We start from the raw sequence: 18,706 nt of genomic DNA, 5'->3' as shown, positions 1-18,706 counted from the left end.
CTTATAGCACTGCCTCTCCCCCCGCAGCGTAGGAGACTTTTCTGTTGCCTGCCATTTACCTGCCACAATCAAATGCCTGAAGAAATCCCTGGTGGGACAAGGGTCCCAGGGACACGCCACACAGCTGCACAGCCCGCATCGCCATTTCCACTCTGGGCAGACTGCAACCCCCAGAGTGCACCACTTCCAAACCCAGCTGCTGCGAGTGCCGCGAGTGAGGGGGAGGCGGGGTCATCGCGCTTATAGCACTGCCTCTCCCACCGCGGCAGGGGACGTGCACGGGACGATGCCCGGACAAAGCCCAGACCAAGGGTGGGCCCGTCGTGCCCCTCTGAGCCTGAAAGAGTCTGGGCTGGGCCAGCCCTCTAACATCTGCATTTTTCACAGCCAGGTACTCAATCTGTAACGAGTTGAGTAAGTTTCAAGTTATTCGGGACTGTATTTGCATAAATGAAGAGTCACAAATTAGGGGTGGGCTCCGGGGTGGCGAGGACCTTAGATGCGTTCCTTGTGCACGCTGAGTCTGCCCTGATGCATTAAATTGCACTAACTGAACGGAGGCTATCCTTGGAGCCGCAATCCCTTCATGCACGTCAGCCTGACAATCGTATAGACACTGCCTCAAGTAATGTTCCGGAAATTTCCATTGTCCCTCGACCAATTGATAACGCTGCTGATTCACCGGGCCCTATCACTAACACTAACTCTAATCCACCGGCTCAGGACATGAGTCTTAATACCGAGCAAGAGCCGGAGATACAGAGCACCGGTGTTAGTACTAGATGACAGCAAGCAACGAGAAACCAGGGTGTTAAGAAGGGACAAGACCAGGGAATAAAAAGAAAAGATGTGTGGAACAGAAACAAAATCAACGAGCAACACATAAATCAGTTTCCAGACTAACCTCCCCGGTTGTGAATTACAAAGCTTGTTCCTCTATGTCATAACTCTCTAGTAGCGCTAAGGCTAATAATGGCGAGAATGGTTATGCTGCTTGGTGAAATGAGGATGATTTTTGTAAACATTTGGGAGTATTGATTACTGACCTCCTTGCTCCCTTGGTACAGAAGTTGAGCAGTATTGAAGAAAGATTAATCTCACTTGAAAAGATAGCAGCCTCTCCTCAATTAACTAGCTCTGTTGTTGGTGATAATAATGGCAAAGGTGCTGGGCCTATGCTCCTCAGGGGGAACGGTGCTAGGGACAAGGGTACAGCAACTTATTGCCCAAATCTTAAATGTAGCCAGAATTGTAGCCAAGACCCGAAGGCTCAGATGCCTTCTAACACAAGCACTGTCCCTCTGACAAGTGCACATACTCAGACTATTCAGACTGATCGGGGCCATAACCTCTCAATGATTCAGCTAGTAACATCAAAAAATCCCGTCCCGCCCGATATGGGGGGGGGGGCGACCACAAGGAAAGCAGACTTAGGTTCTTTGGCACACAAGCAGCGTAGGGAGTATGAGGCCTCGCCCAATGTGGTCTTTAACCTCGCCCTGTAGCGACCCCTTATACAGTGGTCTTAGCAAACGTCCCTCCAGTGCTTGAAAATGACTTTGAACACTGGTCAACTCTACGAAATAAAGCTTGTCATTTTCTCAGTACTAGAAGAGGGCTAAATAATGCTCTTTTTAGTGAATTTAAAATGGCACGAAGAGTTTCATGGATTGGTAAGTCAAATAAACGATTGCAAGGAGATTGCGTCGTTTTATCATTCAGATCCCCAAATCTAGTGCAGCTCATTCTTGATAGAGCAGGAACTGGGGAGATCAATGTAAACGGTATTAATATTCTCCCTTTGGGGTTTTTCTATCACCCCCTGACCGATGAACAGTGCTATCGCCAGCAGGCTTTATTTTTCAATAGCAGAACTTCTCATTATACAGTGCCAACCAGCAATCGCTTTGAAGTATTTGAGTCCTTAGATGCAATTGACTGACTAACCAATCAAGAATTTAGCACATTGTATAAAGAGTATTTGCCCAGCCTAGCCCAAGTGTCTATATGCAGTATGCCTGAATCATCTATTCCTGGTGATGATGTCAATCCCACTATTGCAAAGAGTTGGCTTAACAATGACACAACACCCAGATATGGAGTTCCTCGGCAAGGGTTGTTAATTAATGACCACCATCAGTTATTGTTGCCCTCTGCCACTCAGTTAACTATAACAGAAGGAGTTACAAGCCTAAAAGTAATGCAGCCTGTAATGCAGTCTGACATCAATCTTGTTTCGCCGAAATTACCAATCTTTATTCAGGATAACCTAGGAGAGGAAGCCCTTTGTAAACTTGTATCCTGGAATATAGCAGGGTTACACCAAAAATTGACAAATCCAATTTGGTGCGATTTTATTCAAAAGTCAGGATATCCTCTGCTTCCAAGAGACATGGGCTAGAGACCCACTACATATTAACGGGTATAAAACCTTACATACCGAGGCAAGAGACAGTAAAGGTGGTAGATTAAAGGGAGGCCTCTGTACATACATCGCAAACACTCTGAATTTTAGCAACATTGAATCTAGGTTAGATAATGCTTTTAATCAAATTATTAATATTAAGATCGATAGCAAGCGATCGATAATTTTGATTAATTTGTACAATAACATTGCCACACCTGATGTAGAAGTCGTTTTTAATGAGTTAGTAACTGAAGTTCAATCTCTATGGCGTAAAAGTGTCCATGATACTAGGATTCTTTTTGGAGGAGATTTTAACTGTGGTTTATGTCCTATTGTCGACTCAAATGTGTGTGGATTTGATGCGGAGGAAGGGCCCAGTTGCACGCACTTTATTCATTCAAAAGTTGGGGAGCGGTTAAACGAGCTGTTATGCACCCTGGACTTAGGATTTGTAAATGAAATGTGCTTGAAACCAGCATCAATGGGTTATACTTTTAGCAGGCAGGGTTTAAATTCTACCATTTACTTTTTATTGCTGTCAAACCGCTATGCCTCTCAAGTGAGCTCATTTCACATTGGAATTATATCTCTGAGTGACCATTTTCAATTGTGTGCCACTTTTAAAGGTTGTTTAAAAAGTACAAAAAGGGTTCATATTGTTCCCCAGCCTTTGGAGTCACTCGTACTGGACCGAACGACTGGTTATGCATTAAAATGGGCCATGGTTGATCCTGATCGTGTTCTAAAAACTGTGCTGACTAAGTGTAAAGATGAATTTGATATTTGTATGAGCGACCTAGCTGGCCCCAGTAGCATTTTAGAAGCTTTTGAGCCAATATCTAGCACCGTGGGGGAGGCCCTTTTTGTTTATAAGTCCAGGAAAGCAACAGGCTGGTTTGACTCTTAATGCACAAAAGCACACACAAATTTAAAAAAGATTCTTCACACTCTCTCGAGAGATCAGGAGGCCATTAGGGTGGCAAGGAGAAAGTATAATTTAGCTATCAAGGGGAGAAGAGATAGCCTGAAAAGAGAAGCCTGGGAGTCCCTCCATTTGGCTGCTATAAGTAGGGATAGCAGTGCTTTCTGGAAGGCGGTAAAAGCACCTTTTTTGAAACCAGACGGGGGCCCCTCCATTGAGATCGCCATTCCAGAGGAACAGTGGGTTGAGCACTTCACAGAGGTTTTTAGGGGGATAGATCGGCTGAAAACGAATTGAATAACCCTTTATTAATTAATAAATCACTTAGGGGCATATCAACAACACCCGGCGATAATTATCGCTGAGCGCACTTAGCACTCGGATAATTATCGCCGGCTAGCGCCGATTTTTATCGCTGAGATAGCGTGCTATTAGCAACGCTTATCTCAATAGCGATAAAAATCCTGGCGCTAAGTGGCTAACGTGAGATTATCTCTGGAAACCCAGCGATAATCTCACATTAGCTTGTTGATAGGGACAGACAAACTTAGCCATGATATCCTCCTTCCATAGGATATCATGGCTAAGTCAGAAAAATACCAGACGTAAAAAAGCAGCACTAACCACGGTTAGCGCTGCTTTTTTTGTCTCTAACAGGGTTAGCGACATTCTTGATAATAGGAGAAATGTCGCTTAGCGACATTTCTCCTATTATTTTACTCTGGAACGCCCCCTTTGCATCTCATTAGAGATGCAAGGGGAAGCGTAGAGTAAAAGGGTGCTAACATGCGAATTTGCATGTTAGCACCCTGTTGTTGATAGGGTGCTATTTTTATCTCTGCTTTTTTGGCTTTTAAAGCCAAAAAAGCAGAGATAAAGCCCTTGTTGATATGCCCCCTTATACTGACCTTAAATTCACTCTAGATGAGGTGGTGATGGCCATCTCCAACACCTGTGGAGGAAAGGCACCCGGACCAGACGGTATCCCCAGTGATCTCTTTAAATCAAATTTATCTCTTTGGGGCCCAATTGTTACGAAAGTAGCGAATGCTAGTTGCCACGTTTTATTTCCAGCAATCTGGACAGAGTCAGTAATAGTCCTCTTCTTTAAAAAAGGAAACCGCCAAGACCCTAGATGCTACAGGCCCAGTTCGTTACTGGACTCAATGACAACAATTCTAGGTCATGTAATTTTAGTAAGATTAAAAGCCTGGGCATCTGATAATAGGATCCTTTCTGATTTACAGTATGGGTTTCGTGAGGGAGTGGGCACTATTGAGCAGACACTTAACCTTGCCTTATTAGTGGAAAAATATATTTGTGTAAAAAATGGTAATTTGTTTTTAGCCTTTGTAGACCTGACAGCCGCTTTTGATTCAATAAGACATATCAAACTGTGGGAGATTTTAGAAAAGATAGGTGTGGACGATCAAATTATCCACTTTTTAAGGCGGTTTTATTGCAATGCTCAAACTAGAGTCCACTTTGATGTTAAGGGTGGGACCACAACTCCAATCCCAATTCGTAGGGGAGTCCATCAAGGATGTGTCCTCGCACCATTCCTTTTTAATTTGTACATAAATGATCTTGAGGGCGCATTACTTGAGCAAAACGTTGACTACCCTAAGATTAACAGTTGTCCAATCCCTGCTCTTTTATACGCCGACAATGCGGTTTTACTGTCCAGAACCCAAGTAGATCTACAGAGAGTTTTGTATGGTTTTAATGATTTTATGCGTGACTTAGGACTATCAGTGAACACGTCCAAGACTTATGTTATGAGATGTGGAGTAGGGAGGAACACATTTTGTGAAATGTTTATTGTGGATCAAAAAAATGAAACAACAAAAACCTTCTCATATTTGGGTGTTATGTTCCACCAAGAAGACATGTGGGCACAGGCAATAAGATCTAAAAAACTTAGAGGCAGATTTACGTTCCCTGGCGCATCCCTGCAAATCAGCAGGGATGCGCAAGGGAAGATGCGTCATGCAAGTTTGCCCTTGCGCCACTGCAGATGCGCCGCATTTACAATGCGGTGCATCGTGGCGCAAGGACAAGCAGATGCGTGACGCATCTGCTGGCGTAAGGTTGGCGCAGTGCTGAAGTATGGTCGCAAGCGCGACGCAACTCCAGCACTGTTCCAACCTTTCCTATCCCTAACATGGTGCGTCAAGCCTTATGCCTGCTTCAAGCAGGCGCAGGGTTTTGACGCATCAGCGTTGGGAAAGTGACTCAGTGAACGCCCCCCCTGAGTTGAAACGCCCACATGAAACCTGAAGCAGGTTTCATGTGGCGCAGGGCTTTACACCGTGACGCATCTCCATAGATGCGTCACGATGTAAATGGGGCGCAACATGGCGCAGGGTTTATGCGGCCGCTGCGTCACAAAAGTGACACAACAGCGGCGTAAAAGTGGCGCAAGTCCGATATAAATCTGCCCCTTAGTTTTATTAACACTATATCCACACTCACCCAGTTTTCAAAAAGATTAGGGAAAAGACCCCCTGTGGAATTTTTACAAATTTATCGGGCTAAATGTATTTCTACCACAACCAATGGGTCTGGGGTCTGGGGTATTGCAAATATCAACTCTTTACAAGTAGTGGAAAATAAATGTTTAGGATATCTATTGTCTGTACCCAGAACAACATCTGCCTACATTTGTCATGCCGAAATGGGATTAACGTATCTGACTGACATAATTAAACTTCAGCCAGTCTTATTGTGGCACCGTGTATGGACTAAAGAAGAACTCGCATTAAATAGGGATATTTTAAAGGATATTTTAAAATTGGAAAAAGTTTTAAGGATCCCCTGGATTTATTATGTTTTTAATTTTATGCAGAATATGGGTCATCCTGAGTATTTTACTGACCCTGAATCGCTGCAATCAGTAAGCAGGAAGGAATTAAAAAAAGAAGGTATTGCAATGTTGGAAATGACAAGGTTGACGACTGAAATATTCAAGCCCATGGTATTGGATAATCAAATGATTTTAAGTATTTTCAAAATACAGCCCTATTTAGCCATAGGTCCAGCAGGGTATGATAGGTTTTTACTAACAAGATTTCGACTTAGTATATTCCACAGACTTACCAGCTTTCCTAACATGAATAATTGGAGTCACACTTTGTTAGCCTGTCCTTGTGATGATTGTTCATGTCAATCCACCATCCATGTTATCTTTTTTCTGTGGTTTTTACTCCGAGATTAGGAAATGTGGATTTGACCAATGTTAAAAATGATGGGATTTAGGACTTGCCGACCTGCGTATATCGCACTGCAAACCCTGGATAATGAGGTTATGATCTGGAAAGTTGCGATGTTATTGAAAAGGCGGGTCGCCTACAGGAAGAGCTTAGTGTTTTAATTAACATTGGATTTTAATTCTGGTATCCCCGACTATATCTATGTCCTTTTAACGTTTATGTATGACTGATGCTAATGGAGTTAAATTATTTTTTACATTGTCATTTTGCTTACTCTGGTGTATGTACTGCTTTTATGATTGCACAATTTTACAATCAAATAAAGCTTTATTTGATTTGATTTGATTTGACCTCACGTATTCCATTACTCATGACATGGTCAGTGGCATCCTTCATGACATCTGAAATGATATCTTTGATGACATCCCAAATGACATCACTGATAACATTACTAATGAAATCCTCCACAGAACCAGTCACATACCCAGTTACACTAAGTTACATCTCATACACCTACTCCCACACAACCACTGACATTCCCATTCACAGACACATACAGTGACATGCCTACTCACTGACCATTGAGCCACAATCAACTCACCCATACAGCCATTAACACAACCACTAACTCACATATACAGCCACTCGTGCACCTACTCACTGACCAATAAAGCCACTCACACATCCACTCATACAGACATACAGACAATAACAAGTCAAGTCAATATAAGCTTTATTTCGATACAAAAAATATCTTAAGAGCTATACAATCCCAAATAAACAATTACAGTACTCCTAAATACATTTTTTTTTTTTAGGTACAATGTACAGTAAAACAGTTGGTTAAAAAGAAATTTAAAAACAGGATCATTAGAAGAATTTAAAATTTGTATATACATTGTACCTGTAAAAGGAAAAGTGCTTGTGCTAAAAAGCAAGCGCCACTTGAGCGCTTAAGTTATTTAGGAATTAATGCTCAAGTTTCTCGCTCTAATACTCCATGCCCATCTAAGAAATTTGGCTGTTGCACAGGCATGGAAGTCCCTTGAGTCAGATCTTAAGATGCGTAATGCTACTTGGTGACTGCGGGTACCTAACTCCCTGCAAACTTGTTTCAGCCAATGTCCCCTTGGTACTTTATAGGCTGGGCAAATGAACATAAAGTGTGGAATTGACTCTATGGCAGCCTCACAGCTTGGGCAGGAGGGGAGAGTTTGGTGACGTGGCTTCCACTGCGCAGTGAATTCTCGCAAGGGGAGGATACCTACCCTGAACTTAAAATACAAAGCTCTGTCATATGGTTTTTGTATTAGGTCCAGGTAGGGTTCAAAGTGCATTATGTGCTTGTGCTGCATAAATTCCTCTGTTAACCTTCCAACTCTAGGGTTGAGGAGGTCATTCATAGTAACCCACCGCCAGTACGCCTTCTTAATTTCTGCCTTTGGTGGGGAGGTTCTATTGATCCAAGACTCTTTGAGGCCGAGATCATATAGAAGCTTTTTCACACCTTTTAACCAGTCAATCTTGTGCCACCCATCCATGTCCATTACCTCTCTAAGCCCTGCAGCATAATTAGCTAATTCAGGTGTCTGCCACAAGTGGGCCCACAGCAAGAGAGGACGTAATCTTGCTATGTCTCCAAGCGAGTGGCAGCCAAGAGCATATAAAAGGGGCTTAGTGGGTGTCCTCTGGGAGAGCATCAATAGATCCTTCAGGAATTTGTTTTCTGATCTGCAGATTTGGTCTGTATTGGATAGACCTCACAGTTCGGCACCATAAAGTGCCGAACTTACAGCTCTAGCCTTATAGATTGTTAGTGCGGGGGCAATTGGTTTATTTAGTGAAGAACGATGTTCTTTAAGAATTGCCCCCACCACCCTTTTATGGCTCAAGAGCATTTTCTGCATATGCGATCTCCAAAGCATGGAATCAGAAATACCAATTCCCAAATAATCGAATGTAGCGACCCTCTCCAGCGGTACACTGTTGAGTGAAGGAGGGTTCCTAAGTGTTTTAGGTGGATTTAGAATTAGGAACTTTGTTTTCTGGGTATTGATGGACAGCCCTCTGGTGTTACAAAACTGGTCGAAGCTATTTAGAAGAGTCTGCAGGCCCTTTGGGGTTTTTGAAATAAGGAGGGTATCGTCTGCGAACAGGAGAGTAGGGATTTTTTCCCCCGCCAGGGTTGGGGCATCAGATGGTATTTGCTGTAGGTGCTCAACCACCCCATTAACATACAAAGAGAATAGGGTGGGAGCTAGTACACAGCCCTGGCGGACTCCCCTGTTCACCGGTATCCGTGCTGTTATTTGCCCTTGTGAACCCCATCTTATTTGGGCATAATTGTCCTCATGCAGATGAATTAGCATATTAAGGATGTACCTGGGCACCCCCTGCTCTGACAGGACTTGCCACAGGCGCTCACGAGGGAACAGGTCAAAGGCAGTCTTTAAATTAATAAATGCAAGGTAAAGACTGCCTTTGCCTAGCTTGACCACCTTCCAATATAGGAGTAATAGCCTGAATGCCTGTTCAATGGTTCCTGTACCCTCTCTAAAGCCATCTTGATAGTCGGAAAGGATCCTATTTTCGTCAGCCCATGCAAGGATCCTCTCTAGCAATACCCGACCAACTACTTTCTGGGTTGAATCGGTCAAGCTTATCGGGTGGTAGTTGGCAGGGTCATCCCTACCCCCCTTTTTGAAAATAGGCACAACTTCTGCTCCCTTCCAGGAGTCTGGGATGGAACAACCGTGGTCAATAACATTAATTAAAAGTGCAATAAGTTTTGCCCATTTCGCCGAATCTGCTCGGAAGAGGTCCCTTGGCAGACCATCAGGTCCTGCTGCCTTGGCCGGGACTATTCGCTGGATAGCAGCTTCAACCTCCAGATCGGAAAAAGGTTCTGTGTTTCGTCCTGGCCTGGAGCCCAAGGATCGATAGTTGGGCCACCTAAGGTGATTTCCTGTGGGCCAGAGTATAGGTTCAGAAAATGGTCATACCATCTCTTGCTCAAGATGTTATTTGTTATTAGCCCACTGTCGGGGCGAACCTTTTTCCTGACCAGATTCCAGAAAAGGCTAGCATCCTTCCCTGTGCTGGCTGCTTCTAATGCTTGCCAGTGCTGTTCCTCCCACTCTCTCTTCGCTTTGAGGACTGTCAGGTTGTAGTCCTTTCTAGCAGTCTGGATCCTGACAGGGGACTTGCCTTTAACGGCCATAATTAGGGCAGATTTTTTCCGTCTGCAAGTCCTCGTGTACCAAGGGTTGGTGGTGTTCCTACTCAAGGTACATGGTTTGCTGCCCGTAGTTATACAAAATAAGGATCACAGAGTATTGACCAAACCCTCATAGATTGAAAATACCTTCTGAGTACCATCTAAATCTATATTGATCTCTTGTAGGTCACGCATAGCCTCAGTCAGGGTCTCCCTTATAGCAGATAATTTCCCCTCATCCATTGCTACCTTTTGCCATTTGAGGCGCCTTCCGCAATTCGAGAGGGTAACCTCCCTTGATGTCATATGGGCCTCTCTACTCGTATTTTCTGGGTTGGGGAGCCATAAGGGATTTAGCGACAAGGACAGCAAATTATGGTCGCTATCGGTAGTAGGTATAACCTCCATGTCTATTAGATGTCTCCAGAGATTTTGATTTAGCAAGATATAATCAATACGTGAGGAGAAGCCCACCCTGTTATTTGTATGTGCTCCTAAGGGGTCGGAGGGTGATCTTCCATTAGTAGCCCTAAGACCATACTCTAATGATATAGAATTTATCTGGATGGCTAGCTGAGTCCACCTTTTTATCCGGGGTAGACTCAGCAGGGGGATTCCCTGCTTTACGTCTTCCTCCTCTGAACCCAACAGGTCCTCGGTGGCGAGAGGTTCAAATGTGCAATTGAAATCTCCCGCCACCAGGATGTTAGATTCAGGGGGGCAACGAGAAAGTTCTGCTTCCAAACAGCTGATTATTGGAGACTGGACTCCACCTTTTGTACCACGTACATAGATGTTGAAAATTTCTAGAGACCTCCCTCCTTTATTGTCCCTAAGGGTCAGTCTTAGAAGGTCTGGGCAATTGCACTCAGTTATTTGTATCGTGCAATCCAGTATAATGCTAACCCAAATAAGGAGGCCACCAGATGGCCGCCCCTTTCCTGATACTGGTAATACTGCAGGAATAAAATAGGAAGCAAAGCCAACTTTATGGTGGGGAATCATACTCCAGGTCTCTTGGAAGATACAAATGGTGTAGTTGTCAATAAGTTTGTTCCAATCAGGTATGGCTAGATTCTTAGACAGACCGGCTATGTTCCAAGAGATAATTTTAAGATTGGAAATACTATCTCTGGGACACCCTTGTTCACCAATACTTGTATCTATATGCAGGGAATGTTGTTTACTAATAGGTGTATGAGGTAGTTCAATGACAGATGGTAACGCCTGGTTAGATAAACTAGTCCGTACAATAGGTGCATTAGAATGTTTGGCCAAAGTAGCACACTCCTGAATTATATTGTGCCCAAGAGAGCTTTGGGAACTGGAGATAGTCAGTCATTTTCGTCTAGTTGCGACTCCCTGGATGATTTGTGTTTGGGAGCTGTGGCCCTCATGTTTGTATTAGAATTGAGTGGGGTAGATCTAAATTGGATATCGGATAAACCATGGGCAGAGGTCCTATATTCTAAAGCTAATAGGTCCTCAGCCAACTGGGGGGAAGTCAAAGTGATTTCTATTGTGTCTAGTCGGAGGTCATGAGAGGAGTGCCTTTTAACCTTAGCAATATCTTCTCTTATCAGCGACCGGCACCCTCTAACATGATGGATCCAATGGATGACCTTATTCTTAAGAGAATCCTCGGGTTCATGGCCCAAATATTTTGCGACATTAACCATAAACACTGGCTGCCTCTTACGTGTGGTGGCAGGTCCGGGAAAGTGCGGGCCGGATGCGATTGGAGTTGGCAGTAGAGGTCTAGCTCTTGGGGTTGCGAGATGGATATCGCTATTATTCTGTGTAGCTCTAGCTTGCCTTCTAGCTTTGGTCAGCAGAGATCTCGCATTTTGCCCTGCCAGTGAGTGAGGGGAAACAGTAGGTGCGAGTGTGGCATGCACGGGAGTAGATTTATCTGCAATAATAGTATTATCTTGTATCGTTACAGGTAGGGGAGGAGCATCTCGAGGTATGTAGGCCATATGTTGGAGAGATAATGTCCTAACGGTGGCTGTTAATTCTAGAACTGAAGATTTAAGATCCCTCACCTGAGCTACAAGTGAGTTTATAATTGACATCAACATCCGGCCACTTGCATTATGGTCTATTTCGCTATTTATTTGAGAAAGACAGAGTGCTTCTAATGGGGCCTGGGTGGCCAGATCGTCGGGTGGGGTTATTTCCTCAGCCAGAGCAGTATAGCGATTAGTGCAAACTATAACAGAAGGCTCTAGATGACTCATTTCTGACTGTGCCAAAGAGGGAAGGGGTGCTTGATCGGGCGAGATGATGGTCAACCCTAAACTAGATTGACTAAGTGTTATATTACTACTTCCAGTAGCCGAATTTATACTTGGCGTTTTACAAAACATCTTGGGTATATGAACTGGTGGTGGTCGTTTGTTAACTTCTAGACTTTGGATGGAATCTGCCGCTAGTATACCCTCACACTCATCAACTAGTGTTTCAATTCGATCCATAACATGTTCGCTAAGCATTCTCTTACTTTTCTTAGCTTTCTTGGATTTTCTGGCCCCCTGGCCTACATTTACAGCATTCGGTGTGCCCACTCCCCCTGTTCCCTCCATAAGTTTCCTCTTGCCCATTATGAGACCACGAAGGGAATGTTTGTGGACAGTATAAACAGTACCTTTGTGGGCAGTCCAGTGGCAGCACAGTCAATTTGAATCGGTGGACAGAAAATGACAGATGTCAGGGGGGTGACCCTGCCCTGGCTCTTCCTGGCTGAGACGGGCGCGGACGGGCCCGCCCTTGGCCCGGGCTTCGCCTGCGCGCGTCCCGCGTCGTGGGAAGACTCTGGCAAACTTATACCCCAGTGGTGAGGGGGAGGGGCTTGCTATCCGGTGCTCGCTCCCACAGGCTCCTGGGACACAGAGTCCTCCTGATTGCCCCCACTGCTGGCCACAAAAAAAAGGCTGCGCCACGTCTCCCCAGACAATAACACACCCACTCCTACAGCCATACAGCTTTTCTCACACTGAATCAGTCACTTATACAGATACATACCTACTCACCCAAACCGTCACTAACACATCCACTATAGAGTTACAGTTACTCACACATCCAATTACTTACTCATAGATATACTAACACATGTACTCAATCATCTATACAGTCACTAAGACAATCACATACTCTCCCATACAACTTCTCTCACACTCACTTACTCACCCATACAGTCTCTCAGACACCCATTCACTCACCCATACAGCCTCTCACACACCCACTCACTTACCCATAGAGCCACTTAAAGACCCATTCATGCACCCCTCTTGCCTCCTTCTGTACCCCTCTTTCCTCTTTCTGTACCTCTCTTGCCTGTTTCTGCAACTCTCTTTCCTCTTTCTGCTGTTCTCTTTCCCCCTTTTGCACCTCTGTTGCTTCTTTCTCCATTTCTCTTGCCTCTTTATGCACCCCTTTTGCCTGTTTCTGCACCTCGCATGCCTCTTTCTGCACCTCTCTTGCCTCTTTCTGCACCCCTTTTGCCTCTTTTTGCACCTCCGTTGGTGCTTTCTGCACCCCTGTTCTCTCTTTCTGCACATCTGTTGCCCGTTTTTGTACACTCTTGTCTGTTTTCACACCTCACTTGCCTCTTTCTGTACCTCTCTTGCCTCTTTCAGCACTTCTCTTGCCTCTTTCTGCACCTCACTTGCCTCTTTTTGCTCTTCTCTTGCTTTTTTATGCACCTCTCTTGTTTCTTTCTGCAACTCTCTTGTCACTTGCATCACCTCTTGCTTCTTTCTACACCTCTGTTGCTTCTTTCAGCACTCTCTTGCCTCTTTCTGCACTTGTCTGATCTCTTTCTGTACCTCTGTTTCCTCTTCATGCACCTCGCTTGCTTCTTTCTGCACCCCTCTTGCCTCTTTCTGCACCCCTCTTCCCTCTTTCTGTACCTCTCTTGCCTCATTCGCCACCCCGTTCCCTCTTTCTGCACGTCTCATGCCTGATTCTGCACCTCTGTTGCCTCTTTCTACACCTCTGTTGTCTCTTCCTGCACCTCTGTTGTTTCTTTCTGCACTTCTCTTGCCTCTTTCTGCACCCTTCTTCCCTCTTTCTGCACCTCTTTTGCTTCTTTCTACACTTCTGTTGCCTCTTTTTGCACCCCTCTTGCCTCTTTCTGCACCACTGTTGGTTCTCTCGGCACTGCTCTTGCTTCTTTCTACACCTCTCTTGCCTCTGTCTGTACCCCTGTTCTCTCCTTCTAGACCTCTTTTGCGTGTTTCTGCAACTCTCTTGCCTCTTTCTGCAGTTCTCTTGCCTCTTTCTCCACCTCTTTTGCTTCATTCTGCACTTCTCTTGCCACTTTCTCCACCCCTCTTGCCTCTTTCTGAACCTCCGTTGGTTCTTTCTGATAATCTCTTGCTTTTTTCTGCTTCTCTCTTGCTTCTCTCTCCATCCCTCTTGCCTCTTTCTGTACCACTCTTTATTATTTCCGTACCTCTCTTGCCTGTTTCAACATCTCTCTTACCTCTTACCTCTTTCTGCAGTTCTCTTTTCTCCTTCTGCACCTGTTGCTTCTTCCTGCACTTCTCTTGCCTCTTTGTGCACCCCTCTTGTCTCTTTCCACACCTCACTTGCCTCTTTCTACAGTTCTCTTGCCTTCCTCTGCAGCTCTGTTGCTTCTTTCTGCACTTCTCTTTCTGCACCCCTCTTGCCAATTTCTGCACCTCATTTGCCTCCTTTTGCACCTCTCTTGACTTTTTCAGCACTTCTCTTGCCTCTCTCTGTACCTCACTTACCTTTTTGCTCTTCTCTTGCCTGTTTCAACAACTCACTTGACTCCTTCTGCACCTCTGTTGCTGGTTCCTGCGCTTCTCTTGCCTCTTTCTGCACCCCTTTTGTCTGTTTTTGCACCTCACTTGCCTCTTTCTGTACCTCTCTTGCCTCTTCCAGTATTTATCTTGCCTCTCTGCACCTCACTTGCCTCTTTTTGCACTTCTCTTGCTTTTTTATGCACCTCTATTGTTTACTTCTACAACTCTATTGTCTCTTTCATCACTTCTCTTGCTTCTTTTTACACATCTGTTGCTTCTTTCAGCACCTCTCTTGCCTCTTTCTGCACCTCACTTGCCTCTTTTTGCAATTCTCTTGCTTTTTTGCACCTCTATTGTCTCTTTCTTCAACTCTCTTGTCTCTTTCATCACTTCTCTTGCTCCTTTGTATACCTCTGTTTCTTTTTTCAGCACTTCTTTTGCCTCTTTCTGCACTTCTCTTGCCTGTTTATGGACCTGTATTGCCTCTTTCTGCACCTGTGTTTCCTCCTTCTGCACCTCACTTGCTTCTTTCTGTACCCGTCTTGCCTCTTTCTGCACCCCTCTTCCCTCTTCCTGTACCTCTCTTGCCTCTTTCTGCACCCTTCTTCCCTCTTTCTGCACCTCTCCTGCCTCTTTCTACACCTCTCTTTCCGCAGTTCTTTTGCCTCTTTTTGTACCTCTTTTGCTTCTTTCTGTACTTCTGTTGCCTCTTTCTGCACCCCTCTTGCCTCTTTCCGCATCTCTGTTAGTTCTTTCTGCACTGCTCTTGATTCTTTCTGTACATCTCTTGCAAAATTCTGCACCCCTCTTGCCTCTTTCTGCACCCCTGTTCTCTCTTTCTGCACCTCTTTTACCTGTTTCTGCAACTCTCTTGCCTGTTTCTGAAACTCTCTTCCCTCTTTATGCAGTTCTCTTGCTTCTTTCTGCACGTCTGTTGCTTCTTTCTGTGGGGGTTGATTGTCATTTATAGTCTGCATGTCAAGTGAAATCAAAATACCTGTACTGCATAGTTCATCCTGTTGTTTTTTTAAAGAACTAAAATGGGTAGGGAAAGCATGGTATAGGAGGAGGAATGCATTAATTTATGTTTTGGTTATTTACTTACAAAAGGGTACACTGCTGAAATAAGTGCAGCATTTTTGAGGTTTTGAGTTGCAAAATCAGAGGCTTTTCAACAGCAAAAATGGAGACCACTTTGTAAACAAACATTGGCAAAGCCAATAAGTCTCTCTTTTACAAGAGCCATCTGCTTTGCCAATATGATTTAGCCATGTTGTACACCAGCATGGCTGGTTTTCAGCCTGACAAAACATTAGTGGGGTAAAATAGAGTGGTGTGGAGTTTCATGAAGCAAAGTAGAGTTGAGTGTTATGGAATAGAGTAGAGTGGCCTAGATTGGGGTAGAGTAGAGTTGAGTAGCATGGAGTGGAGTGAAGTGGAGTGTCATGGAGTGGTATAGAGTTTTGTGGAGTATTGTGGCTGGAGTAGATTGTCATAGAGTGTAAGCGCATAGAGTGGAGTAGAATTGAGTGGAGTGTCAGAGTGGAGTAGAGTGTCATCGAGTGGAATGGCATAGAGTGTCATGGTGTGGTGTTGAGTGGAGTGGAATGGAGTAGAGTAGAGTGTTGTAGAGTAGAGTGGCGCAGAGAGGACTAGATTGCTGTAGAGTGCAGTGGCATAGAGTGGAGTAGTGTAAGAGAGTGGACTGGCATAGACTGGAGAAGAGTGTTGTTGAGTGGAGTGGTGAAGAGTGGAGTAGCATAGAGTGTTACACAGTGGACTGGCACAGAGTGGAGGGGAGCAGAGTAGAATAGGGTAGAGTAGAGAGTCATGGAATAGAGTGGAGTAAAATGGCATGGAGTGGCATAGAGGTGTTGTGTGGAGTGTCGCAGAGTGGAGTAGTGCTGTGGAGGGAAATAGAGTAGAGCAAAGTGTTGTAGAGTGGAGTGGCATGGAGTAGAGTAGATCATCAGAGTGGAGTAGAGTTTAATGGAGTAGAGTGGCCTAGAGTGAAGTGGAGTAAATTACTTCTCCTGAGGCTTGAGCCGGGAGAAGAGGGAAGAGTTTGTGGCAGAGTTACTCGAGCACTCTGAGCTTGACGCTGTTGATTGCTGCTTACTCTGAATACCGTTTTTGCACACGGGTTCGTTTGCACTTCCCGATATTTTTAACTAACTTTACTGTGTTGATAAGGCTTTTTCACGTTTTAAACCTCCACTCGCATCTTTTAGAAATTACTGTTAGTCCTGGCATACTTTCCTCACCTTGGCAGCGGTCCCGAGCCGAGCAGGCAGTCCCTGTGGAGCGGTGCTCGTGGGCGGTGGCAGCCATCTTGGGGGGATTACAGGGTGACAGTCTAGTGTGCGGACGCCTGCCTATTTAGAGGAACGCTGGCGCGACCCGCGCAGCGGACGCGCCCCTGGCACGCCTAAGGCAAGCCCATCTGCGCCCGTCCGCGCTCGGGTCGCGCTCAGCGCCCAAACCCCTGCCCCAAAGTCTCCAGGAGCCGTTAGGAAGCACGTATACACCAGAGAGGCTTTACTGGGACTGAGAGGTGCAGTAAGGAATGCTGCCTGCGGGTGTTTGATTGCTGATGCCAGGGATAGCATCCCCTTTGGATCCTGCCTTAACTGTAGAACTATGTTCCCCAAGTTGTTGTTTGAACCGATCAGGTCTCTGAAGATCGTTGACTGCTCAGCCGGAGCTCCTGTCAAAGCTATTAGCTGTATACTAATTAACGCCAGGTTCCTAGTAAAACACAGTACTGAATGTGCGAATATGTTGGAAGACAACGGTATTAAACTCGCATTCATTACGGAAACCTGGACGGACGAAGCGTCCGGCCCAGATCTAGTTAAGGCCACTCCACCTGGGTTCCAATGTGAGGTGCTGAACAGGCCTAAAAGAAGGGAGGTGGTTTGGCTATTATTTATCATAATTTGTTTCAGGGGACTTTTAAATCCGTTAAACTACCCGCATGTGAAGCCCTTGCTTTTAATTTTAGTTTAACACACCATCACTCTTTTAAGGGCTCCCTAATATACAGGCCGCCCGGTGCTAGAGTCTCGTTTTTTCCTTCCTTGGGGAATCTCCTGGAAGATGCCTTTCTGGGCGATTCCTATACTATTCTCGGAGACTTTAATTTTTACTTGGAACTCGCTGATGACCCAGAGACAGCCTGACTATTGGATTTGATGGAAGCTGCAGAGCTTTCGCAGCACGTGAAAGGTCCCTCTCACCAAGCTGGTCACACCTTAGATGGCGTCTTTTCCAACTTTCCAGGGCTATCCTTTATGGGCCTCCTGCCTTTAGTTTGGCCAGATCATACTGGGGTTTTGTTTAATCTCAATGTGAAGATCCACAAGACTAAAAGTAGTATTTCACTGGAACAGATTGAAACTAGAGCCTGGAATAGGGTGGAAGCGGAGACTCTGCTTAAGGTATTGACGTTGTCCGCTACCCTTGGCTCTTGTGGAATGGAAGAGGCAGCTGCCTCTTACACAAGATGGCTCACGCAGGCGTGTAAAGAACTAGCCCCTCCTAAATCTGTTTTGCCTAAAAGAGTTTTTCCCTCGGCCCCCTGGTATTCGGAGGAATTAAAATTGCAAAAATGCACATGCAAACGATTGGAGAGGAACTGGAGGAAGGGCTATCTCGACAAAGAGAAGCTGATATATAAAGCTAGCATGCTCACCTATAAACATATGGTTCGGCTGGCCAAACAGAAATTTTACGCAGCTCAAATTGAGTTAGCTAAAAACTCATCTAAAGAGCTTTTTTATACTGTTTCCAACTTGACTTCTCTTAGGCCAGCCTCTATCCAGTCCAGCACGCAGCTCTGTGAACAGATTGCCTCGTTTTTTCAAACCAAAGTCTCTAATATCTTTTTAGCCTCTGTGATCCTATAAAGGATGTATTGGAGACAGTGACTGAAGGGGGAAACACGGTTTCGCAGGCAGAGACCTTGGAGGTTTTCAGTTCATTAACCACACAAGACACATGGGAGCTTCTAGCTAATGCAAAATCCGGGTCCCCGCTGGACCCTTGTCCTTTGAAAATCATCAAAATGGCCCCGGTCCCGATTGCATGTTATCTTACCCCCATTTTTAACAAGATGTTTGAAGGCGGTCATTTTCTGAAACAATGGAAGAAGGCCTCCATTCTACCGCTGTTAAA

This window comes from Triturus cristatus, chromosome 6 (genome assembly GCF_964204655.1).
Source record: "Triturus cristatus chromosome 6, aTriCri1.1, whole genome shotgun sequence".
NCBI classification, from domain to species: Eukaryota; Metazoa; Chordata; class Amphibia; order Caudata; family Salamandridae; genus Triturus; species Triturus cristatus.
This window is presented reverse-complemented; position numbering follows the sequence as displayed.